At 42.7% G+C, this 24,682-nt stretch overlaps 1 long non-coding RNA gene across 1 annotated transcript; it reads left to right on the top strand.

Annotated features, from left to right (window-relative positions):
• Positions 1-20,623: 20,623 nt before the first annotated feature.
• Positions 20,624-21,915, top strand: LOC115173670 (uncharacterized). The gene is made up of 2 exons (XR_003871646.1): positions 20,624-21,209; positions 21,346-21,915. It is a non-coding gene; the product is annotated as an uncharacterized LOC115173670 (long non-coding RNA).
• The last annotated feature ends 2,767 nt before the right edge of the window (positions 21,916-24,682 follow it).

Genomic DNA, 24,682 nt, shown 5'->3' with positions numbered 1-24,682 from the left:
TCATTGTTCTTCCTCTGTCAACCATGGTTACCTGCAAGGAAACACGTGCCGTTATCATTTCTTTGTACAAAAAGGGCTTGACAGGCAAGGATATTGCTGCCAGTAAGATTGCACCTAAATCAACCATTTATCGGATCATCAAGAACTTCAAGGAAAGCAATTCAATTGTTGTGAAGAAGGCTTCGGGGCGCCCAAGAAAGTGCAGGAAGCGCCAGGACCGTCTCCTAAAGTTTATTCAGCTGCGGGATCGGGGCACCACCAGTACAGAGCTTGCTCAGGAATGGCAGCAGGCAGGTGTGAGTGCATCTGCACGCACAGTGAGGCGAAGACTTTTGGAGGATGGCCTGGTGTCAAAAAGGGCAGCAAAGAAGCCACTTCTCTCCAGGAAAAACATCAGGGACAGACTGATATTCTGCAAAAGGTACAGGGATTGGACTGCTGAGGACTGGGGTAAAGTCATTTTCTCTGATGAATCTCCTTTCCGATTGTTTGGGGCATCCGGAAAAAAGCTTGTCCAGAGAAGACAAGGTGAGTGCTACCATCAGTCCTGTGTCAAACCATGTGTCGGGTTGCTTCTCAGCCAAGGTGGGCTCACTCACAAGTTTGCCTAAGAACACAGCCATGAATAAAGAGTGGTACCAACACATCCTCCGAGAGCAACTTCTCCCAACCATCCAGGAACAGTTTGGTGACGAACAATGCCTTTTCCAGCATGATGGAGCACCTTTCCATAAGGCAAAAGTGATAACTAAGTGGCTCGGGGAACAAAACATCGATATTTTGGGTCCATGGCCAGGATCTCCCCAGACCTTAATCCCATTGAGAACTTTTGGTCAAGGCGGGTGGACAAACAAAACCCACAAATTCTGACAAACTCTAAGCATTGATTATGCAAGAATGGGCTGCCATCAGTCAGGATGTGGCCCAGAAGTTAACCTGTTGGGGATAGGGGGCAGTATTTGCACGGCCGGATAAAAAACGTACCCGATTTAATCTGGTTACTACTCCTGCCCAGTAACTAGAATATGCATATAATTATTGGCTTTGGATAGAAAACACCCTAAAGTTTCTAAAACTGTTTGAATGGTGTCTGTGAGTATAACAGAACTCCTAAGGCAGGCAAAAACCTGAGAAGATTTCATGCAGGAAGTGGCCTGTCTGACAAGGTGTTGTTGTTCTTGCTTCTGTTTATTGAAGAGTCAGGATCTTAGCTGTAACGTGACACTTCCTACGGCTCCAATAGGCTCTCAGAGCCCGGGAAAAAACCTGAACGATGTCGAGGCAGCCTCTGGCTGAAACACATAATCGCCTTTGCCAAGTGGCCGATCAGAGGACAAAGGGCTTAGGTGCGTGCCCGATTCGACCCCGTGCTGTATTTTCTTTCGGCTGTTTACCTAATTGCAGATTCCCGGTCGGAATATTATCGCTTTTTTACGAGAAAAATTGCATAAAAATTGATTTTAAACAGCGGTTGACATGCTTCGAAGTACGGTAATGAAATATTTAGAAATCTTTTGTCACGAAATGCGCCGTGCGCATGACCGTTATTTACCATTGGGATAGTGTCTAGAACGTCGCTGTGGGAACATAACTATGGATTATTTTGGACCAAACCTACATTTGTTATTGAAGTAGAAGTCCTGGGAGTGCATTCTGACGAAGAACAGGAAAGGTAATCAAACTTTTCTAATAGTAAATCTGACTTTGGTGAAGGCTAAACTTGGTGGGTGTCTAAATAGCAAGCCCTGTGATGCCGGGCTATCTACTTAGAATATTGCAAAATGTGCTTTCACCAAAAAGCTATTTTAAAATCGGACATATCGAGTGCATAGAGGAGTAATGTATCTATAATTCTTAAAATAATTGTTATGCTTTTTGTGAACATTAATCGTGAGTAATTTAGTAAATTGTTAGTAAATTCGCCGGAAGTTTGCGGGGGGTATGCTAGTTCTGAACGTCACATGCTAATGTAAAAAGCTGGTTTTTGATATAAATATGAACTTGATTGAACAAAACATTTATGTATTGTATAACATAATGTCCTAGCTGTGTCATCTGATGAAGATCATCAAAGGTTAGTGCTGCATTTAGCTGTCTTCTGGGTTTTTGTGACATTATATGCTAGCTTGAAAAATGGGTGTCTGATTATTTATGGCTGGGTACTCTGCTGACATAATCTAATGTTTTGCTTTCGTTGTAAAGCCTTTTTGAAATCGGACAGTGTGGTTAGATTAACAAGAGTCTTGTCTTTAAATAGCTGTAAAATAGTCATATGTTTGAGAAATTGAAGTAATAGCATTTCAAAGGTATTTGAAAATCGCGCCACAGGATTCAACTGGCTGTTACGTAGGTGGGACGAATTCGTCCCGCCGGTCCAAGAGAAGTTAATTGACAGCATGCCAGGGCTAATTGCAGAGGTCTTGAAAATGAAGGGTCATCACTGCAAATATTGACTCTTTGCATCAACTTCGTGTAATTGTCAATAAAAGCCTTTGACACTTATGAAATGCTTGTAATTATACTTCAGTATTCCATAGTAACATCTGACAAAAATATCTAACCACACTGAAGCAGCAAACTTTGTGAAAATGTATATTTGTGTTATTCTCAAAACTTTTGGCCACGACTGTATATACATATTACATGAGTGATGCAATATGTAAACACAATTTAAAAGTGAAGATACTGTAGAATAGTGTGGAGTGCAGTTTAAACATATGAGATGAGTAATGCTAGATACAGAACATTAATCAAGTGGCTATTGATCCATTTCTAAAAGTGGCCAGTAATTCCTAATCTATGTCTATAGGCAGCAGCCTCTGATGTGCTAGTGATGGCTGTTTAAAACCTCTTACATCTACACGTTCCGCTAGCGGAACGTCTGCTCCAATATCCAATGATGGGCGGGGCGCGAAATACAAACTCCATTTTTCAAACATATGACTATTTTACAGCTATTTAAAGACAAGACTCTCCTTTATCTAACCACACTGTCCGATTTCAAAAAGGCTTTACAGCGAAAGCAAAACATTAGATTATGTCAGCAGAGTACCCAGCCAGAAATAATCAGACACCCATTTTTCAAGCTAGCATATCATGTCACACAAACCCAAACCATAGCTAAATGCAGCACTAACCTTTTATGATCTTCATCAGATGACACACCCAGGACATTATGTTATACAATACATGCATGTCTGTTCAATCAAGTTCATATTTATATCAAAAACCAGCTTTTTACATTAGCATGTGACGTTCAGAACTAGCATTCCCACAGAACACTTCAGGTGATTTTACTAAATTACTCACGATAAACGTTCACAAAAAGCATAACCATTATTTTAAGAATTATAGATACAGAACTCCTCTATGCACTCGATATGTCCGATTTTAAAATAGCTTTTCGGATGAAGCACATTTTGCAATAATCTAAGTACATAGCCCGGCATCACAGGGCTAGCTATTTAGACAGCCAAACAGTTTAGCCTTCACCAAAATCACATTTCCTATAAGAAAAATGTTCTTACCTTGCTTGTTCTTCGTCAGAATACACTGCCAGGACTTCTACTTCAATAACAAATGTAGGTTTGGTCCCAAATAATCCATCGTTATGTTCCATCAACGACGTTTTGTTCGTGCGTTCTAGACACTATCCCAACGCTAAATCTCGGCCACGAGCATGACGCAGAATTTGACAAAAAAATTCTAAATATTCCATTACCGTACTTCGAAGCATGTCAACCGCTGTTTAAAACCAATTTTTATGCAATTTATCTCGTAGAGAAGCGATAATATTCCGACCGCGAATCTGCCTGTCTGTATACTGAGGGAAAAACCGAAAGCCGGGGGCGGGGCGGGTCGCGAGCGTAAGGCTTAGTCCATTGAGTGACCACTCAGCTTTTGCTCTCGTGTGCTTCAGCCAGGGCTTTGAATTACGTCATTCCTGTTTTTCATTGGAGACGTGCGAAGTGTCACGTAACAGCAGAGATCCCTTGTAATAGATAGAGAGAATCAAGAAGGGCAAGAAATGTTCAAACAGGGTACTTCCTGAACAGAAGCATCTCAGGTTTTTGCCTGCCATAGGAGTTCTGTTATACTCACAGACACCATTCAAACAGTTTCAGAAACTGTGGAGTGTTTTCTCTCCAAAGCTAATAATTATATGCATATTCTAGTTTCTGGGCAGGACTAATAATCAGATTAAATCGGGTACGTTTTTTATCCAGCCGTGAAAATACTGCCCCCTAGCCATAAGAGGTTAACAGTCTGATGGCCTTGAGATAGAAGCTGTTTTTCAGTTTCTCGGTCCCAGCTTTGATGCACCTGTACTGACCTCGCCTTCTGCATTATAGCGGGGTGAACAGTCAGTGGCTTGGGTGGTTGATGTCCTTGAAGATCATTTTGGCCTTCCTATGGCATCGGGTGCTGTAGGTGTCCAGGAAGACGGGAAGTTTGCCCCCGGAAATGCGTTGGGCAGACCACACCAACCTCTGGAGAGCTTTGCGGTTGCGGGCGGGGCAGCTGCCGTACCAGGTGGTGATACAGCCCGACAGGAGGCTCTCGATTGTGCATCTGTAAAAGTTTGTGAGGGTTTCACATCAAATGTATTTGTCACATGCAGATGTTAATACGAGTGAAGCGAAATGCTTGTGCTTCTAGTTCCAACCATGCAGTAATATCTAACAAGTAATCTAACCTAACAATTCCACAACAACTACCTTATACACACAAGTGTAAAGGAATGAATACGAATATGTACAAAAATATATGAATGAGTGATAGCCGAACGGCGTAGGCAAGATGCAGTAGATGGTATAGCGTACAGTATATACATATGAGATGAGTAATGAAGGGTATGTAAACATTATATAAAGTGGCAATGTTTATAGTGGCTAGTGATACATTTAATTACATCCAGATGGCAAGATGCAGTAGATGGTATAGTGTACAGTATATACATATGAGATGAGTTTTGTAGGGTATGTAAACATTATATAAAGTGGCATTGTTTAAAGTGGCTAGTGATAAGTTGATCAATTTTTCCATTTATTAAAGTGGCTAGAGTTGAGTCAGTATGTTGGCAGCAGCCACTCAATGTTAGTGATGGCTGTTTAACAGTCTGATGGCCTTGAGATAAAGCTGTTTTTCAGTCTCTCGGTCCCCGCTTTGATGCACCTGTACTGACCTCGCCTTCTGGATGATAGCGGGGTGAACAGGCAGTGGCTCGGGTGGTTGTTGTCTTTGATGATCTTGTTGGCCTCCCTGTGACATCGGGCGGTATAGGTGTCCTGGAGGGCAGGTAGTTTGCACCCGGTGATGTGTTGTGCAGACCTCACTACCCTCTGGAGAGCCTTATGGTTATGGGCGGAGCAGCTGCCGTACCAGGCGGTGATACAGCCCGACAGGATGCTCTCGAATTGTGCATCTGTAAAAGTTTGAGTGTTTTTGGTGACAAGCCGAATTTCTTCAGCCTCCTGAAGTTGAAGAGGCACCGCTGCGCCTTCTTCACCACGCTGTCTGTGTGGGTGGACCATTTCAGTTTGTCCGTGATGTGTACGCCGAGGAACTTAAAACTTTCCACCCTCTCCACCACTGTCCCGTCATTGTAGATAGTGAACAGGGAGGACAGGAGGGGGCTGAGCATGCACCCTTGTGGGGCCCCAGTGCTGAGGATCAGTGAAGAGGAGGTGTTGTTTCCTACCTTCACCATGTAGGGGTGACCCGTCATGAAGTCCAGGACCCAGTTGCACAGGGCGAGGTTCAGACCCAGGGCCTCGAGCTTGATGATGAGCTTGGAGGGTACTATGGTGTTGAATGCTGAGCTCTTGTCAATGAACAGCATTCTTACATAGGTATACCTCGTCCAGATAGGATAGGGCAGTGGGGTGGCGATTGCATCATCTGTGGATCTATTGGGGCAGAAAACAAGTTGAGGTGAGTAGGGTGGCAGGTAAGGTGGAGGTGATATGATCCTTGACTAGTCTCTCATAGCACTTCATGATGACAGAGATGACTGCTATGGGGCGATAGTCATTTAGTTCAATTACCTTTGCTTTCTTAGGTACAGGGACAATGGTGGCCATATTGAAGCATGTGGGGACAACAGACTGGGATAGGGAGAGATTGAAAATATCTGTGAACACACCAGCCAGCTGGTCGGCGCATGCTCTGAGGATGCGGCTAGGGATACCATCTGGGCTGGCAACCTTGCGAGGGTTAACACGCTTAAATGTCTTACGTCGGCCACCGGAGAAGGAGAGCCCACAGTCCTTGATAGCGGGCAGCATCAGCGGAACTGTATTATCCTCAAAGCAAGTGAAGAAGGTGTTCAGCCTTTCTGGAAGCAAGATGTCGGTGTCCGCAACGTGGCTGGTTTTCTTTTGTGTTCCGTGATTGTCTGTAGACCCTGCCACAAACTTCTCGTGTCTGAGCCGTTGAACTGGGACTCAACTTTGTCCCTATACCAACGTTTAGCCTGCTTGATTGCTTTGCGGTGGGAATAACTACTCTGTTTGTATTCTTCCATATTCCCAGTCTTCTTGCCATGGTTAAATGCGGTGGTTCGCGCTTTCAGTTTTGCGCGAATGCTCCCATCTATCCACGGTTTCTGGCTGGGGTAGGTTTTAATAGTCACAGTAAATACAACATCTCCTATGCACTTCCTGATAAACTCATTCACCGTATCAAAATGAGTCAATATTATTTTCTGAAGCTACTCAGAACATATCCCAGTCAACTTACTAGTTGAAGATCCTTGCCATCATATTACTCTACATAGACAAAATCTATAATGTGTTTATGAGTTGTGAGTCCTCCTCTGCCATCTCTGCCTAGCACGTGCACCAATGATCCCTCAAAACATTTTTGGCACTGAGCAAATTTTAGGTCTGCTGAGTGCAAACTTGAACATTGTGTCAATTCTGTGCAACTTCCAGCACACGTTTACTGTGAACACTGAGGCTGTACCTGATTTAAGTTACAGTTTCAGACAGTGGTCAAATAAATATAATGGCTAATGTGGCTGTTTGATCATAATGTAGACCTACCAGTGTGGTCTATCATCAAAAACAATAGCGAAATGGATCCCGTAACATTTTACCATGGAAATATATGTTCTATCATTCAGCCAAAAGTGGTGTCCAATGTTGGCTTTTGAAAAAAACATGCAGTGTTTAACATTAAAACTTCTTAGGGCTAGGGGTCCCGCTAGCGAAACATTTAAATATGTGAAATTGAATTAAACAAAACTGTATGTTAATGCAAATATTATTTACAATATTCAATTATGTTTCTATATGATAATAATAGCCAAATATATTTATAATGCCGTAAACTATTGTTTTTTAACAGTTTCACTAATTCATTCTAATTAACTTAATCATTATGACACACTATTATCATTGGTTGCACTAATTGCACTGTTTGTCTACATAACCTGGTTCAAGTATTCATGACATTACCCTGAAGAAGGCACAGTGATGCCAAAACATTGGTAAATACCCAGTAAACTACTGGGAGTTTATATATGGAGTGTGCGACTCTCTTTATTTTGATAGTTTCTAGTTTATTCGCCGTCAGTCAGCACTTCCACAAAAAATATTTTCTCTGGGTGTGCGCCAGCTCATGTTTTTTATTCTACAATGAATTGAATTTACCACAGGTGGATTCCAATCCAGTTGTGGAAACATCTCAAGGATTATCAATGGAAACAGGATGCACCTGGGCTCAGTTTCGAGTTTGATAGCAAAGGGTCTGAATACTTATGTAAATAAGGTATTAAAACAAATACACTGTATATCTCACTGGGTCAGGATATTTAAGCCTCCATATATCCACTAATATATGCATGATAGTAATAATTTCCTTAAGTGCATGAGGGCGATAGTAATAGTAGTGTCTTGTTAAAAGTTAATTTGTGGAATTTCTAGCTTTCTTAATGTGTTTAAGTCAATCAGTTGTGTTGTGACAAGATAGGGCCTACTTCTGTATAACAACCCTATTTGGTAAAAGACCAAGTCCATATTATGGCAAGAACAACTCAAATAAGCAAAGAGAAACGACAGTCCATCATTACATTAAGGCATGAAGGTCAGTCAAGAAATTTGAAAGTATCTTCAAGTGAAGTTGCAAAAACCATCAAGCAATATGATGAGGACCACCACAGGAAAGGAAGACCCAGAGTTACCTCTGCTGCAGAGGTTACGTTCATTAGAGTTACCAGCCTCAGAAATTGCAGTCCGAATAAATGCTTCACACATAAATGCTTCAGAGTTCAAGTAACAGACACATCTCAACATCAACTGTTCAGAGAAGACTGGGTGAATCAGGCCATCATGGTCAAATTGCTGCAAATAAACCACTACTAAAAGAACAGCAATAAGAAGAAGAGACTTGCTTGGGCCAAGAAACACGAGCAATGAACATTAGACCAGTGGAAATCTGTCCGATAAGTCCAAATTTGAGATTTTTGGTTCCAACCGCTGTGTCTTTGTGATACACAGAGTAGGTGAACGGATGATCTCTGCATGTGTGGTTCCCACCGTGAAGCATGGAAGAGATGGTGTGATGGTGCTTTGCTGGTGACATTGTCAGTGATTTATTTAGAATTCAAGGCACACTTAACCAATATGACTACCACAGCATTCTGCAGTGATACGGCATCCCATCTGGTTTGCGCTTAGTGGGATTATCATTTGTTTTTCAATGACCCAAAATACACCTCCAGGCTGTGTAAGGGCTATTTGACCAAGGAGAGTGATGGTGCTGCATCAGATGAGCTGGCCTCCACAATCACTCGACCTCCACCCATTTGAGATGGTTTGGGATGGCCTTGTACCAGCAGAGTGTATAAGGGCAGGGTGAGACCCAGATGCAGACACAGAAGGCAGATGGTTAGAGTCTCTGATATTTATTAGTATCCAAGGGGGAGGCAAGAGAATGGTCGTGGACAGGAAAAAGATCATAACAAGGTCAGAGTCTAGGAGGGACAAAGTGGCAGGCAGGCTCGAGATCAGGGCAGGCAGTATGGTCAGGCAGGCGGGTACAGAGTCAAGTCAGGCAAGGGTCAAAACCGTGAGGACTAGCAAAAAAACTGAGTAAAGGAAACAGCAGGCGCACGAAGTAACATGCTGGTTGACTTGACAAAACAAGACGAGCTGGCACAGACAGAAAACACAGGTATAAATACCCAGAGGATAATGGGGAAAACTTTTTTTTATTTTACCTTTATTTAACCAGGTAGGCTAGTTGAGAACAAGTTCTCATTTGCAACTGCGACCTGGCCAAGATAAAGCATAGCTGTCACGTCCTGACCAGGTAAAGAGGTCATTTGCCATAGTAATATGGTCAGGGCGTGGCAGGGGGTTGTTTTGTGTGGGTTTTTGGGTGTGGGACTGTTCTAGTTTTCTATTTCTATGTGTTGTTTTCCTTTGGGGTTTGTGGGTAGTTGTTTTCCGTTTTAGTCATAAGTACCTGACGGGACTGTTGTAGGTCGTTTTCTTGTTTTGCTGTTAAAGTGTCTTCATTAAAGAATTTGTCGAGTAGAGTGTTGGAGGCTATTTTATAGATGACATTGCCGAAGTTGAGGATCGGTAGGGTGGTCAGTTTTACAAGGGTATATTTGGCAGCATGAGTGAAGGATGCTTTGTTGCAATATAGGAAGCCGTTTCTAGATTTAATTTTGGATTGGAGATGCTTAATGTGAGTCTGGAAGGAGAGTTTACAGTCTAACCAGACACCTAGGTATTTGTAGTTGTCCACGTATTCTAAGGCAGAGCCGTCCAGAGTAGTGATGCTGGACGGGCGAGCAGGTGCGGGCAGGGATCGATTGAATAGCATGCATTTAGTTTTACTTGCATTTAAGAACAGTTGGAGGCCACGGAAGGAGAGTTGTATGGCATTGAAGCTTGTCTGGAGGCTAGTTAACAGAGTGTCCAAAGAGGGGCCAGAAGTATACAGAATGGTGTCGTCTGCGTAGAGGTGGATCAGAGAATCACCAGCAGCAAGAGCGACATCATTGATGTATACAGAGAAGAGAGTCGGCCGAGAATTGAACCCTGTGGCACCCCCATAGAGACTGCCAGAGGTCCAGACAACAGGCCCTCCGATTTGACACAGTGAACTCTATCAGAGAAGTAGTTGGTAAACCTGGAGAGGCAATCATTTGAGAAACCAAGGCTGTCGAGTCTGCCAATAAGAATGTGGTGATTGACAGAGTCAAAAGCCTTGGCCAGGTCGATGAATACGGCTGCACAGTAATGTCTCTTATCGATGGCGGATATGATGTCGTTCAGGACCTTGAGCATGGCTGAGGTGCACCCATGACCAGCTCTGAAACCAGATTGCATAGCGTAGATAGTACGGTGAGATTCGAAATGGTCAGTAATCTGTTTGTTAACTTGGCTTTCGAAGACCTTAGAAAGACAGGGTAGGATAGATACGGGTCTAGAGTGTCACCCCCTTTGAAGAGAGGGATGACCGCGGCAGCTTTCCAATCTTTGGGAATCTCAGACGATACGAAAGAGGTTGAACAGGCTAGTAATAGGGATTGCAACAATTTCGGCAGATAATTTTAGAAAGAGAGGGTCCAGATTGTCTAGCCCAGCTGATTTGTATAATTCTCAATTATAGTGGATTTATCGGTGGTAACAGTGTTTCCTAGCCGCAGAGCAGTGGGCAGCTGGGAGGAGGTGCTCTTATTCTCCATGGACTTTACAGAGTCCAATAACGTTTTTGAGTTTGTACTACAGGATGCAAATTTCTGTTTGAAAAAGCTAGCCTTAGCTTTCCTAACTGCCTGTGTATATTTGTTCCTAACTTCCCTGAAAAGTTGCATATCACGGGGGCTATTCGATGCTAATGCAGAACGCCACAGAATGTTTTTGTGTTGGTCAAGGGCAGACAGGTCTGGAGTGAACCAAGAACTATATCTATTCCTAGTTCTACATTTTTTTAATGGGGCATGCTTATTTACGATGGTGAGGAAGGCACTTTTAAAGAATAACCAGGCATCATCTACTGACGGGATGAGGTCAATGTCATTCCAGGATACCCCGGCCAGGTCGATTAGAAAGGCCTGCTCGCAGAAGTGTTTTAGGGAGCATTTGACAGTGATGAGGGGTGGTCGTTTGGTTGTAGACCCATTACGGATGCAGGCAATGAGGCAGTGATCGCTGAGATCTTGATTGAAAACAGCAGAGGTGTATTTGGAGGGCGAGTTAGTTAGGATGATATCTATGAGGGTGCCCATGTATACGGATTTGGGGTTGTACCTGATAGGTTCATTGATAGTTTGTGTGAGATTGAGGGCATCAAGCTTAGATTGTAGGATGGCTGGGGTGTTAAGCATGTCCCAGTTTAGGTCACCTAGTAGCACGAGCTCAGAAGATAGATGGGGGGCAATCAATTCACATATGGTGTCGAGGGCACAGCTGGGGGCAGAGGGTGGTTTATAGCAAGCGGCAACAGTGAGAAACTTGTTTCTGGAAAGGTGAATTTTTAGAAGTAGAAACTCGAATTGTTTGGGTACAGACTTGGATAGTAATACAGAACTCTGCAGGCTATCTTTGCAGTAGATTACAACACCGCCCCCTTTGGCAGTTCTATCTTGCCGGAAAATGTTATAGTGAGGGATGGAGATTTCAGGGGTTTTGGTGGTTTTCCTGAGCCAGGATTCAGACACGGCTAAGACATCCGAGTTGGCAGAGTGTGCTAAAGCAGTGAGCAAAACAAACTTAGGGAGTAGGCTTCTAATGTTAACATGCATGAAACCAAGGGTTTTACAGTTACAGAAGTCAACAAATGAATGGAGCATCTGGGGAGTGGGAGTGGAGCTAGGCACTGCAGGACCTGGATTAACCTCTACATCACCAGAGGAACAGAGGAGAAGTAGGATAAGGATATGGCTAATGGCTATATGAACTGGCCATCTAGCACGTTCGGAATAGAGAGTAAAAGGAGCAGGTTTCTGGGCACGATAGCATAGATTCAAGGCATAGTGTACAGACAAAGGTAAAGTAGGATGTGAGTACATTGGAGGTAAACCTAGGCATTGAGTAATGATGAAAGAGATATAGTCTCTAGAGACGTTTAAACCAGGTGATGTCATCGAATATGTAGGAGGTGGAACAACATGGTTGGTTAAGGCATATTGAGCAGGGCTATAGGCTCTACAGTGAAATAATGCAGTAATCACTAACCAGGACAGTAATGGACGAGGCATATTGATATTAGAGAGAGGCATGCGTAGCCAAGTGAACATATGGGTCCAGTGAGTGGTTGGGCTGGCTGGGGACATGGCGATTCAGACAGTTTGCAGGCCGGTGCTAAACAAGCTAGCAGTTAGCAGACCGGGGCAAGCAAGCTAGCAGTTAGCAGGCCGTGGCAAGCAAGCTAGCAGTTAGCAGAACGGGGCTAGCAGTTAGCAGACCGGGGCAAGCAAGCTAGCAGTTAGTAGACCGGGGCTAGCAAGTTAGCAGAAGAGCCTTTGGGGGACGACGCGATGGAGGTAAGTCTGTTTTTGCCTCTTCGTGCGGTGCGTTGATAGACCAGTCGTGGATTAGTAGGGTTCCAAGTAGCTCTAGGTAGCTAGCAGGCCGCTAGCAGGCCGCGGCAGAATGGGCCTTCAGCGGACGTTGCGCCTGAGTGACCTGTTGGAATCCTGGGGCAGATTATGTCGGTATTCCAGTCGTAGAGGATCGGCCGGGTTCCGTGCCCTGTACCGGCAGTGGAAGGGGTCTGGACATTGTAGCCCAGGAGTGGGCTTCGGTGGTAGCACAGGAGCCCTAGCCGGGCTAGCTTCGGGATGGAAACGCTAGCCAGGAGTAGTCACCCGGGATTGTGGTTAGCTAGTTGCGAAGATCCAGATGAAAATGTTCAGAGTTTGCGGTAGGAATCCGGGGATATGGAGAGAAAAAAAAATAGGTCCGTTATGCTCTGGTTTGAGTTATGTTGTACAAACTGGCGAGAGCTTTCCAAGCTGAAGGTTAGCTGATGACCGCTAGCAGTGGTTTGCTGACTGATAGCTGGTAGGTAGTTAGCTGGCTAGTTTCAGTTGAGGGATTCCAGATTCGAAGTAAATAGAAATACTTTAGAAAAAAAACAGATCCACGCCACATTGGGTGAGGCGGGTTGCAGGAGGGTATTTAGAAGTTGAGGTTGAGGAAAATATTTAAAAAAGATATTGCGAAGAAAAATATGTAAAAAGATATGTACAAGGGACACGACAGGACAAAGACAAAGTCTGACTGCTACGCCATCTTGGATCATCACCCATCACAAGATGGGTGACACCTGGAGGGGGTGGAGACAAGCACAAGGACAGGTAAAACAGATCAGGGTGTGACAGAGTGAAGGAAAAGCAGCCAACAAGTGCTCAGCACATGTGGGAACTCCTTCAATACTGTTGGATAAGCATTCCTCATGAAGTTGGTTGAGAGAATGCCAAGAGTGTGCAAAGATGTCATCAAGGCAAAGGGTGGCTACTTTGAATAATCTAATATATAAAATGTTTTGATTTGTTTAACACTTTCTTGGTTACTACATATGTGTTATTTCATAGTTTGATGTCTTCACATTTATTGTACAATGTAGAAAAAAGTAAAAAATAAATTAAAACCCTTGAATGAGTATGTGTGTCCAAACTTTTGACTGGTTCTGTATATGTAACGACAAATGGGACACTGAAACTGTAACAACTAAACTTACAGACTGACTAGATGCAATCAAGAGATGGATGCAGTTGAACTTCCTGAAACTTAAATGCAGCAAAACAGAGCTTGTCTTATTGGCTCTAAGACTGCATGGAGCAAGTTGAGCACATTATCCCTTTCTCTGGATGATGCCAGCATCGCAGCTTCCCCCACCACCATATTTAAAAAAACAATTACTGTAACCTCTCATTTGAAGCACACATCCGCATCACCAAGAAAGTGTCATTTTTTCATCTATGTAACATTGATTGAGTTTATTTACATTTTTACAGGGACAGTGCACATTAATCAATATTTCAGTAAAAGTGCCAGTTTTAGCCAGCCAGCTAATTTTCAACCAGAGTCTCTGGGCAGGTCATTAAAAACAATTACAATAACAATACAGACAATCACTGAGCAGAGAGCACATGCAGGGCAACATAGGACAAGCAACACGTAGCATGCAAACAGTGCAATAGCACAAAAAGCAAAAAAATAGACAAATGCAACAAAGTGTTTCCACACCTCACAAGCTACAGACAAAATGAAAAGCGGCAATACAGAGCTATGGATTATGTTCACACATTTGATTGGCCTTTAGCCATGTCTTCATGTTTTTTGTGAAGGTGTGATAGGTTGTGCAGTTGTGTGTGTCTGAATGCATTGTGTTCCAGACATGGGAAGCTCTCACAGAGAAAGCATATTGACTATACAGACACAAGTAATTCCAGCACCACACACACTAACTGAGTATCACTCTCTCAGATTCCAACTGCTGATTCATGTTTGGACATATACTGTAAATCTACCAAAGAAAGGTTTGTTAATTGCTCACTTGAATATATACAGTTTAAGGAACAAAATTCATGAAATATGCTGTCTAGGGCAGTCAAACAATATTCATGTACTGGCAATATCAGAGACTTACTTGGACTCTTCTTTTGAGGATGCTGACATCTCTATACATGGATGCAATTTGTTCAGGAGGGACAGAAATAGATATGGGGGTGGAGTTGCAGTTTACATCCAGAGTCATATTCCAGCAAAACAACATAAGGACTTAATGTTGAATGGATAAGAGGCTCTATGGGTACAGGTGCATTGACCACATTTGAAACCTATACTATTTGGTTGCTGATATAGGCCACCTAGTGCTGATGTGAAAAATGTGAAATGTTGGATAAGGTATCTGATGAAAATAGGGAAATATATTTTGGGGAGATATGAATATAGATTTTTTTGAACACCAAATGTCCAATGAGAAATAAACGTACTTCTGTTGCCAATGTATTGTCATGACGTTGGCCTGTGGGTGAGGTTTATGACCGCCCCGGAATGGCGATCCCAAACTGGACATCTGCTGCCCAGCCTTGGAGTGGACTTCTTCATTCGGAGAAACCCTACCCGGGTCGACCACCAGAGGGGGGGACTGCAACAGCGATCACCAACTAGGACAACCCACGGTCATTTTTATGTTGGTTTGCAACGTGCAGGTTAATCACAAGATTGAACCCAACATGGGGGGACTGTCATGACGTTGGCCTGTGGGTGAGGTTTATGACCCCCCCATAAATAGCTTTCTCCCTTTCCTCTCTCTTAACTCTACAGAAGGACTCTTGAAAAGCCTTTGTTAAACATAGAGTCTGGGAACATCAAAAGGTGGGGGGAAAGGAACCATAGTGCGGTAATCCAACCAGCTGAAAATATGCGTTGGTACTAAATGAATATGATGCCAGATCAGTTGGCATCTGAGACATTATTACTGATGATAGGATGACATAAACTGTATCTTGGAAAGTCTACACATTATAGTTATCAGATTCACATGGAATTGTTGTGTAATTTAAACGTTTAAATATGAAACTATTTGTGAAAAGATTAAACGTAATTTAGCTTCTTAATGAGAGAACGGTTTGTCATAGAGTAAACTATGATCAACTCAGTGGCCCTGCCCATGTGAACAGACATTGGTTATAAACTATGAAACACGCCCTTCTCTCCCCCCTATATAAAGCCCTTGACGAAAATGTAACTTTCTGTTCCGAGGACGTTAGGGCGACAGTCCTACGTTTAAAAGGGCTCAGATAATAAGCTGTTCCAAGGACGTGTGGACTTGAGGCCCCCACGTTGAAAGGACAAAGACCACCTACAGAACTAAGCCAATCTTAGAGAACCTAACAAAATTTGCATCGAATTTCAATGTGAAGGTGACGACCTACACCCCGGAAGGATGAATTTCGACTATACCAGCCAGAATATAGCATGAGCTTAAAAGTATGGCAACTTGGTATGAACTTTGAACTCTTATTCACTCCAGAAATGATACCACCTAGCCGTTGAGTTAGCAGCAGTTGCTAAACGTGGGCTAGGAGAGGACGGACAGAGTTATCCGTTCTACCACGCTCCAGTTCACCACTAGACATTCTTAAGAGGACCAGAGATCCATAAAGGACAAACTGGCCTTCCATCGACGACCAATCTACCGAAGCGCAGCTCAGAGTAAATATTTATGCATTCTCCTTTTTTTAAATGGGCGGTTATTTAGAATGCATAAGATTCTGTACTTACGATAGCACAGCTTCTCCCTTTGTTACTCAGTCTTCCCGCTCTTTCACTCAAACCCAACCCCCTCTCTTTGTGTAACCAGCCGTCGTATCTGTGTAACCAGCCGTCGGAACGTTTTCTTTACGACATAATAGGTCCATCAATGTATGATTCATTCTGGGTATATGTAATTCTGTGTGATTAGTTAGGTATTTAGTAAATAAATAATTAAACCCAATTTTGTATTGCTGATTGAACTTGTTAGCCAGGGTTTGTGAAAATAACCAAGAATTTACCACTTTCAGATGAGACTAAACAAGGTGACGATTAAATATTGACTGCTATTGATGTAAAAGATTACTAGGTCTTTAAGAGTTTATTCGGAAGATAACAGCTCTATAAACATTCTTTCGTGGTGCCCCGACTTTCTAGTTAATTATCTGCCTGATTAGCTTAATCAGGTAATATTAATTACAGATAAATGATTTTATAGAATAGCATGTCATATCACTTAATCTGGCATAGCCAAAGACATGACAGTATGTAACCTGACCCAAGTTATGACATTACCAACCAGAACGTTCACTAGTAGGTCCGGTATCACATCATCAACTTGTATCGATCACATTTTTACTAACATAGCTGAACATTGTTCCAAAGCTGTATTACATTTACATTTAAGTCATTTAGCAGACGCTCTTATCCAGAGCGACTTACAAATTGGTGCATTCACCTTATGATATCCAGTGGAACAACCACTTTACAATAGTGCATCTAAATCTTTTAGGGGGGGGGGTTAGAAGGATTACTTTATCCTATCCCAGGTATTCCTTAAAGAGGTGGGGTTTCAGGTGTCTCCGGAAGGTGGTGATTGACTCCGCTGTCCTGGCGTCGTGAGGGAGCTTGTTCCACCATTGGGGTGCCAGAGCAGCGAACAGTTTTGACATCGGAGGGATCGAGTGTAGGTTTTTTCAGAAGGGGTGCAACTCTCGCTCTCTTGAAGACGGAAGGGACGTAGCCAGCGGTCAAGGATGAGTTGATGAGCGAGGTGAGGTAGGGGAGAAGGTCTCCGGAAATGGTCTGGAGAAGAGAGGAGGGGATAGGGTCAAGTGGGCAGGTTGTTGGGCGGCCGGCCGTCACAGGACGCGAGATTTCATCTGGAGAGAGAGGGGAGAAAGAGGTCAAAGCACAGGGTAGGGCAGTGTGAGCAGGACCAGCGGTGTCGTTTGACTTAGCAAACGAGGATCGGATGTCATCAACCTTCTTTTCAAAATGGTTGACGAAGTCATCCGCAGAGAGGGAGGGGGGGGGGAGGAGGATTAAGGAGGGAGGAGAAGGTAGCAAAGACCTTCCTAGGGTTAGAGGCAGATACTTGGAATTTAGAGTGGTAGAAAGTGGCTTTAGCAGCAGAGACCGAAGAGGAAAATGTAGAGAGGAGGGAGTGAAAGGATGCCAGGTCCACAGGGAGGCGAGTTTTCCTCCATTTCCGCTCGGCTGCCCGGAGCCCTGTTCTGTGAGCTCGCAGTGAGTCATCGAGCCACGGAGCAGGAGGGGAGGACCGAGCCGGCCTGGAGGATAGGGGACAGAGAAAATCAAAGGATGCAGAAAGGGAGGAGAGGAGGGTTGAGGAGGCTGAATCAGGAGATAGGTTGGAGAAGGTTTGAGCAGAGGGAAGAGATGATAGGATGGAAGAGGAGAGAGTAGCGGGAGAGATAGAGCGAAGGTTGGGACGGCGCAATACCATCCGAGTAGGGGCAGAGTGAGAAGTGTTGGATGAGAGCGAGAGGGAAAAGGATACAAGGTAGTGGTCGGAGACTTGGAGGGGAGTTGCAATGAGATTAGTGGAAGAACAGCATCTAGTAAAGATGAGGTCAAGCGTATTGCCTGCCTTGTGAGTAGGGGGGGAAGGTGAGAGGGTGAGGTCAAAAGAGGAGAGGAGTGGAAAGAAGGAGGCAGAGAGGAATGAGTCAAAGGTAGACGTGGGGAGGTTAAAGTCACCCAGAACTGTGAGAGGTGAGCCATCCTCAGGAAAGGAACTTATCAAGGCATCAATCTCATTGATGAACTCTCCAAGGGAACCTGGAGGGCGATAAATGATAAGGATGTTAAGCTTGAAAGGGCTGGTAACTGTGACAGCATGGAATTCAAATGAATCCTACAGACGAAGAACCGTATATGTGACATTTTTCAAAAAAAAGAGATATACATGAAAAATCATTATTGGACACCCTTTTTCTATAGTGAACCGGTTTCACAAGCTTTCCACGCGCTAATTAACAATATTTTTAAATTTAAAGATAGCCTCTCGTGGAATAACCGTTTATGTGCAACACTCAGAATGAACGGACAAGCGCACAACTTTTCTGTTGCTGATGAAAATCGCCGAAATGTGGGAAAGAAACGTAAAACAAAACTAAAAGAATGGAAAGACAGGCAAAGGAAGATCTTACGGGATGCGGGAAAACCCTATACAAATCGTAAGGGTCAAGAAAAAACGGTGAAAAGCTGTCCAAAAGAGGTATGTGGAAGAACCGTATATCAAACAATCAAGCTAGCTAGCTATAGAGTACAGTAACTAACATGTATGTTCTGGGTTGTCTAATTTGTAACTATAGAGAAAACATATTAGCTAAAGTTCGTTGGCTACTAACTTATACATTATCGTTACAAATGTTATTGCTAGATTATAGAAGAAACATAGCTAGCTACTTTTTGTCCATCCACCGGATGATTCGACATGGCTACAGTAGCTAGCTAGTTATATGTAACGTTACACTGTATCCTGCAGGGAAGAGCGTGTTCCACGACGTGCAGAAAGGATTGTGGAAAGTTGACTGATGAGCGCAAGCTGCATCTGTTCAACAGTTTCTACACTGTCCCATACGAGAAACAACAAGCGTTGATTCTCTCCGGCTTAGAACAGGTTAGAAATAGGACAAAACTCCTATTATTATAATAGCTATATTGAACACTTGCATAGTTTAACTTTGACAGTAATGATACGTACAGTGCAACACAAACTCATTCTGTGTATAGGTTGGGAGTGTGTGAAAGATGGAGGTCCTGATCAAGCAATACCCTGAATGTGCTACAGTATATTAAATTCTGAATTTATCATTGTCAATTTTTATTGCAGCATGAGGTGAAACGGAGACGTAAACCTGAGGATACAAAGGAGAACAAACGACGGAAACAAACCTTCAAATACCATGTACAGCAAGCAGGCCAGAGATTGAATGTGTGCAAGGTCACTTTCATGTCTGTGTTCCAGCTAACCAACAGCCGTCTTCAGGCAAGTGAAAATATGAATTAATGTCTATATGAATATCAATTACAAACATATTGTATTCTTTGTACTAGTTTTTTTAGAACCTGCTAATTGAAATGTAATTGTTTTGGTCAGGTTGTTCAGGAAAAGTTAGGAGTTCAAGCTGAGGCAGGTGAGGTTGCAGGGTCTCCAGATCAGGCTACTGAGGCTAGGTCTCCTTTAGAAGATGGAAGAGGGAAGCATAGCAATAGGTAATGCGCTATGGATTCCAGCCTGGATTATTTCACTATAGCAGTGCTCTAAACAATCTTCTAAACATTAACATAGAGTATCGAATGGATGAATAGCGAATTCTGAAACAAAAATATAAAAATGTTTATTACTTTTAAACAAAATGATGGTAATTAAGCTGTCCAACTACAACCTGAGCATTGAGGACTGAGTGCCGATTACCTTCCCCCTCCCACCGGACGGCACTGGCCTAATTCTCGCCGCCCTACAGGACCCCCCGGCCACAAACGGCAATGGCGTGACCGGGATTTGTACCCCGGTTATAGCGACACAGTTGCACTCTAAGGCAGGTCCCTAGAACATTGAGAGAATACAAGTTCAACAACATCTTGTTGTCTCCTTACAGGCCACATCGGATACATGCTACAGTGAAAGAGGGCATCAAGGAGCACATTTTATCTTTCCCAAGAACCCAGAACCACTACTCTCGGATGAAGGGGGATGTACACAGAGAATATCTCAGCCCTGATCTGAATTTGTTGCGAATGTACCGACTCTACAAAGAGAAGAATACCACATCATCTGCAAAATTCTGGGTTTATAGGGACATTTTCAAACAGCAGAGTTCAATTTCGGCCAACCCAGGAGTGACACCTGTGGCAAATGTGACACATTCTTCACTAAGATGTCAGCAGCAACATCTGAAGAGGAGAAGAGGAAGATTGCAGTTGAAAGTGAGTTGCACCATCGAAAAGCCGAAAAGGCCTACACACAGCTTCAAAGTGACACTGAGTGGGCTAAAGCCAATGCTGACTGCCATGTCATTTCTGTGGATCTACAGGGGGTGATGTACACCCCTAATCTGACCCACTCCAATGTCTACTACCAGCGGCAGCTGTCAAATTTTAACCTTTGCATCCAGGAACTTGGAAAAGAAGATCCTGCATACATGTGTGTTTGGCATGAGGGGATTGCACACCGAGGGTCCATTGAGGTAGCAAGCTGCATATTGAAGTGGGTGAAGACAAAATTCACGCCACTCACCAAACCAGAAGTGCGCAAGTTGATCATCTTCAGTGACAGATGCTGTGGGCAGAATAACAACTGGCGGATGCTCAATCTGATGTCGATGCTCATCTCTATGGGTTACTTTACCCAAGTTGAGCAGAAGTTCATGGTCTCTGGTCATTCTTTTCTTCCTTGTGATCGATCTTTTGCCACCATCGAGAAGAGGCGCAAGGTGTCAGTCCTTCATACACCTGATGATGTTTCAAAGATGATACTTGAAGCACAACCAGCAAAACCATTCAAGGTGATGAGGATGCAATGTGAAGACTTCAGGCACCTTCCAGATTCTGTCCTCAAGCGACCAGCTGGACTACAGATCACCTCAGTGAGGTGGTTAAAAGTCACAGGTATTGGGAAAGGAATCGATCAAACATTGGCTCATTCTAAGATCCGATGACAGTATATTACAGGTATTGCACAGAGAATAGTTTACTAACATTCATCATCAACATGCAACATGTTGTTCTAACAATAAAATATCCTAGTGCTTGACTGTGAAAGTTGTTTATTGATGTCAGGAACTTAAAATGTTTGTTGTAATTTCAGTTGAGGATCCTTGGAATCTGTACGCCAGACAGAGCCACAGTCTATTTGAGGGATGGAAATCGTGGCTGATCTCCAAACCAAAACAAGGAGCTACACCTCAACCTCCCTATTTTGCAAGCCACTACCCTAGAGCATATGAGAGTCCTCTGCCCATCAAAAAAAACAAGTACCAAGATCTGATGACCATGCTCAACTACTTGCCAGCTGCTGCACGCTCTTTTTATAAATCACTGCAGAGTGAATAATTTGATGTTAAACCAAGCTACATAATTAACTGTTTTTTCTGTGAGTTTATGATCCCCTGAACCTGTATAGTATGTTGAATCTGAATACATTTCAGAAGACATGTCACCCCTATTGTAGGAAATTAAATGTATAGTAGGTGTTTTCTATGTGAATCAATTTGTGTATGATTTCAACCAGCATAATATATTGAATTAATTTAATTTTAAGATGTTGTTCCTAGTGTAGAAAATGTTATGTACAATGTGTTCTGTTGAGAATGATTTTGTGTGTGATCATTTGAACCTTTTTTAATCTGAATTAATTAAAAACAAATAAGTCATCACATACAGTATGTGAGTATTCATTTGATCTTGATTCCCTTTTTTTATTCATTACAATATACAGTACGTCTCTCTGTCACCACATTTAGCATCAACTCTAAGCAGTTAATACTTATTTACTGCTGTCACCTCAGTACAGGACATTTCTTGCCTTTAGCATGGGTTTAACGCAATTCAAAACTTAATTGCTGATCATAGTGTTAAACGCAAAGAGAATGGTTTTCTGAACGTTTTGTAATATTGACCTTAGGGACCTGCATATTGGCACATCACATTGATCCATATTTGATATGTAGAAGTTGTGCTTCTTTTGATTGAATTCTATTTTTGTAGTTATTCTATGGTATGTTCACATTGAGGGCTTCATTTTAAATGAGACTAAGATTTCATGACTCAACTTTTAAGAAAAGTCATCAGTGCTAAAGTTGATAGACCACCTTTAAATGAACCTCCATACAAATGAATTAACTACATATTGCATTTAAGTTATTTACATGAAGGGCATCTGCACTTGAAAGTACTTAAAACATCATATCAGGTGTTAAAAAAGGACATCTTACAAGTGTCATGGAAAATGTCACATATACTGTTCTTCCACAAACTGAAATCATCACTGGAGATATACTGTTCTTCCACATTCTAAAAATTAAAACAGCAATAAAATAAGTATTTTTTGAAATAACAAAAAAATATCAATTGTTGTTGGAAGATATGAGTATGGTGAATTATTTGTCAACCATAAAACACCTAATGTGGTACACACAATTAATAATATAAAAATAACTGATTATCTTAAAATGGAAAAATTGTCACATATATGGTTCTTCGTCTGTAGGATTCAAATGAGGAGATAGACAGATGGGTCAGGGGAGAAAGAGAGAATGTCCACTTGGGAGAGATGAGGATTCCAGTGCCACCACCCCGCTGGCTCGATGCTCTAGGGGTATGCGAGAACACATGGGCAGACGAGGAGAGAGCAGTAGGAGTAGCAGTGTTATCTGTGGTAATCCATGTTTCCGTCAGCGCCAGGAAGTCTAGGGACTGGAGGGTAGCATAGGCTGAGATGAACTCAGCCTTGTTGGCCGCAGACCGGCAGTTCCAGAGGCTGCCGGAGACCTGGAACTCCACGTGGGTCGTGCGCGCTGGGACCACCAGGTTAGAATGGCAGCGGCCACGCGGTGTGAAGCGTTTGTATGGCCTGTGCAGAGGGGAGAGAACAGGGATAGACAGACACATAGTTGACAAGCTACAGAAGAGGCTACGCTAATGCAAAGGAGATTGGAATGACAAGTGGACTACACGTCTCGAATGTTCAGAAAGTTAAGCCTACGTTGCGAAAATCTTATTGACTAAAATGACGAAAATGCTAGCTAACTAACACTACACTAATCAAGTCGTTCCGTTGTGATGTAATAGTTTCTACAGTGCTGCTAGTCGGTAGAGGTTGGCTATTATACAAAAGCAACTTTGTAGCTAGCTAACATAACACTAATCAAGACGTTCCTTTGTAATGTATTTAGTTTCTACAATGCTGCTCGTCGGTAATAGTTGGCTAGGTATGGAACAATGGCGTCGCGGGGGACGGAAATAGCTGGCTAGCTAACCTCGATAATTACTAAACTACACAATTATCAAGCTATGACAAAGACAACTATGTAGCTAGCTAGCTAACACTGCACTAGTCAAATCGTTCCGTTGTAATGTATTAGTATCTACAGCGCTGCTAGTCGGTAACGGTTGGCTAGCTAGCAAACCCACTAGCTAGCAGTGGGTTTGATGACTAGGTGTGTTGACTAAGTCTGGAGTCTGGACAAGGCGTCGCGTCGCGGCTGGCTAGCTAACCTCGATAATTACTCTAAACTACACAATTATCTTAGATACAAAGACAACTATGTAGCTAGCTAACTAACACTACACTAATCAAGTCGTTCCGTTGTAATGTAATAGTTTCTACAGTGCTGCTAGTCGGTAGAGGTTGGCTAGCTAGCAGTGTTGACTAGCTAGCAGTGTTGACTAGCTAGCAGCTAGCAGTGTTGACTACGTTAGGGGGACGAAAAAATAGCTAGCCTCGATAATTCTCTAATTACTCTAAACTACACAATTATCTTTGATAGCTAAGAAAAATTGGCATACTTTGAAGACTGCTTATTACCAACTACCAATCGGGTAGAGCAACTTCATTGTTGATCAGTGGCACTAGGTTGCAGTGATCATAACTTGGTTGCACTCACTAGGAAAACTAAAATACCAAAGGCTGGCTAAAATAATCTACCGCAGGTCCTACAGAGAGTTCAATCAGGACTCATTTGTGGATGAGAGTAAGAATGTGCAATGGTTAGAAGTGTGTAGTAAGGAGGATCCTGAAATGTCACTAAGTTTGTTTATTAAATTATTTATGCGTATAGCTGATAAGCACGCCCCTTTAAGAAAATGCACTGGGAGGTGAAAGAGTAACCCATGGATTGATACGGAGCAGAGAAACGTTATAATACCAAACAAATAGCAGAGAAATCTGGCACTCTGATAAGCAAAGTTATTTAAATTAAGACATCTTGTGATCAAGCTAAACAAAGGAAAGAAGGATGGATTCTATTAGCACAAAATTGATGAAGTAAAGGTTGACGGGAAAAAGCTGTGGAGAACGTTGAACAGTATTATGGGTAGGAATTCGAACATGTCCGCCTCTTTTGTTGAATCAGAGGGTATATTTATTTTAAAACCACATGACATCACAAAATACTTTAATGAATATTTTACGGGCAAAATGCACA

The sequence above is a fragment of the Salmo trutta genome, chromosome 34 (genome assembly GCF_901001165.1).
Source record: "Salmo trutta chromosome 34, fSalTru1.1, whole genome shotgun sequence".
In the NCBI taxonomy this organism is placed as follows: Eukaryota; Metazoa; Chordata; class Actinopteri; order Salmoniformes; family Salmonidae; genus Salmo; species Salmo trutta.
This window is presented reverse-complemented; position numbering and strand designations above follow the sequence as displayed.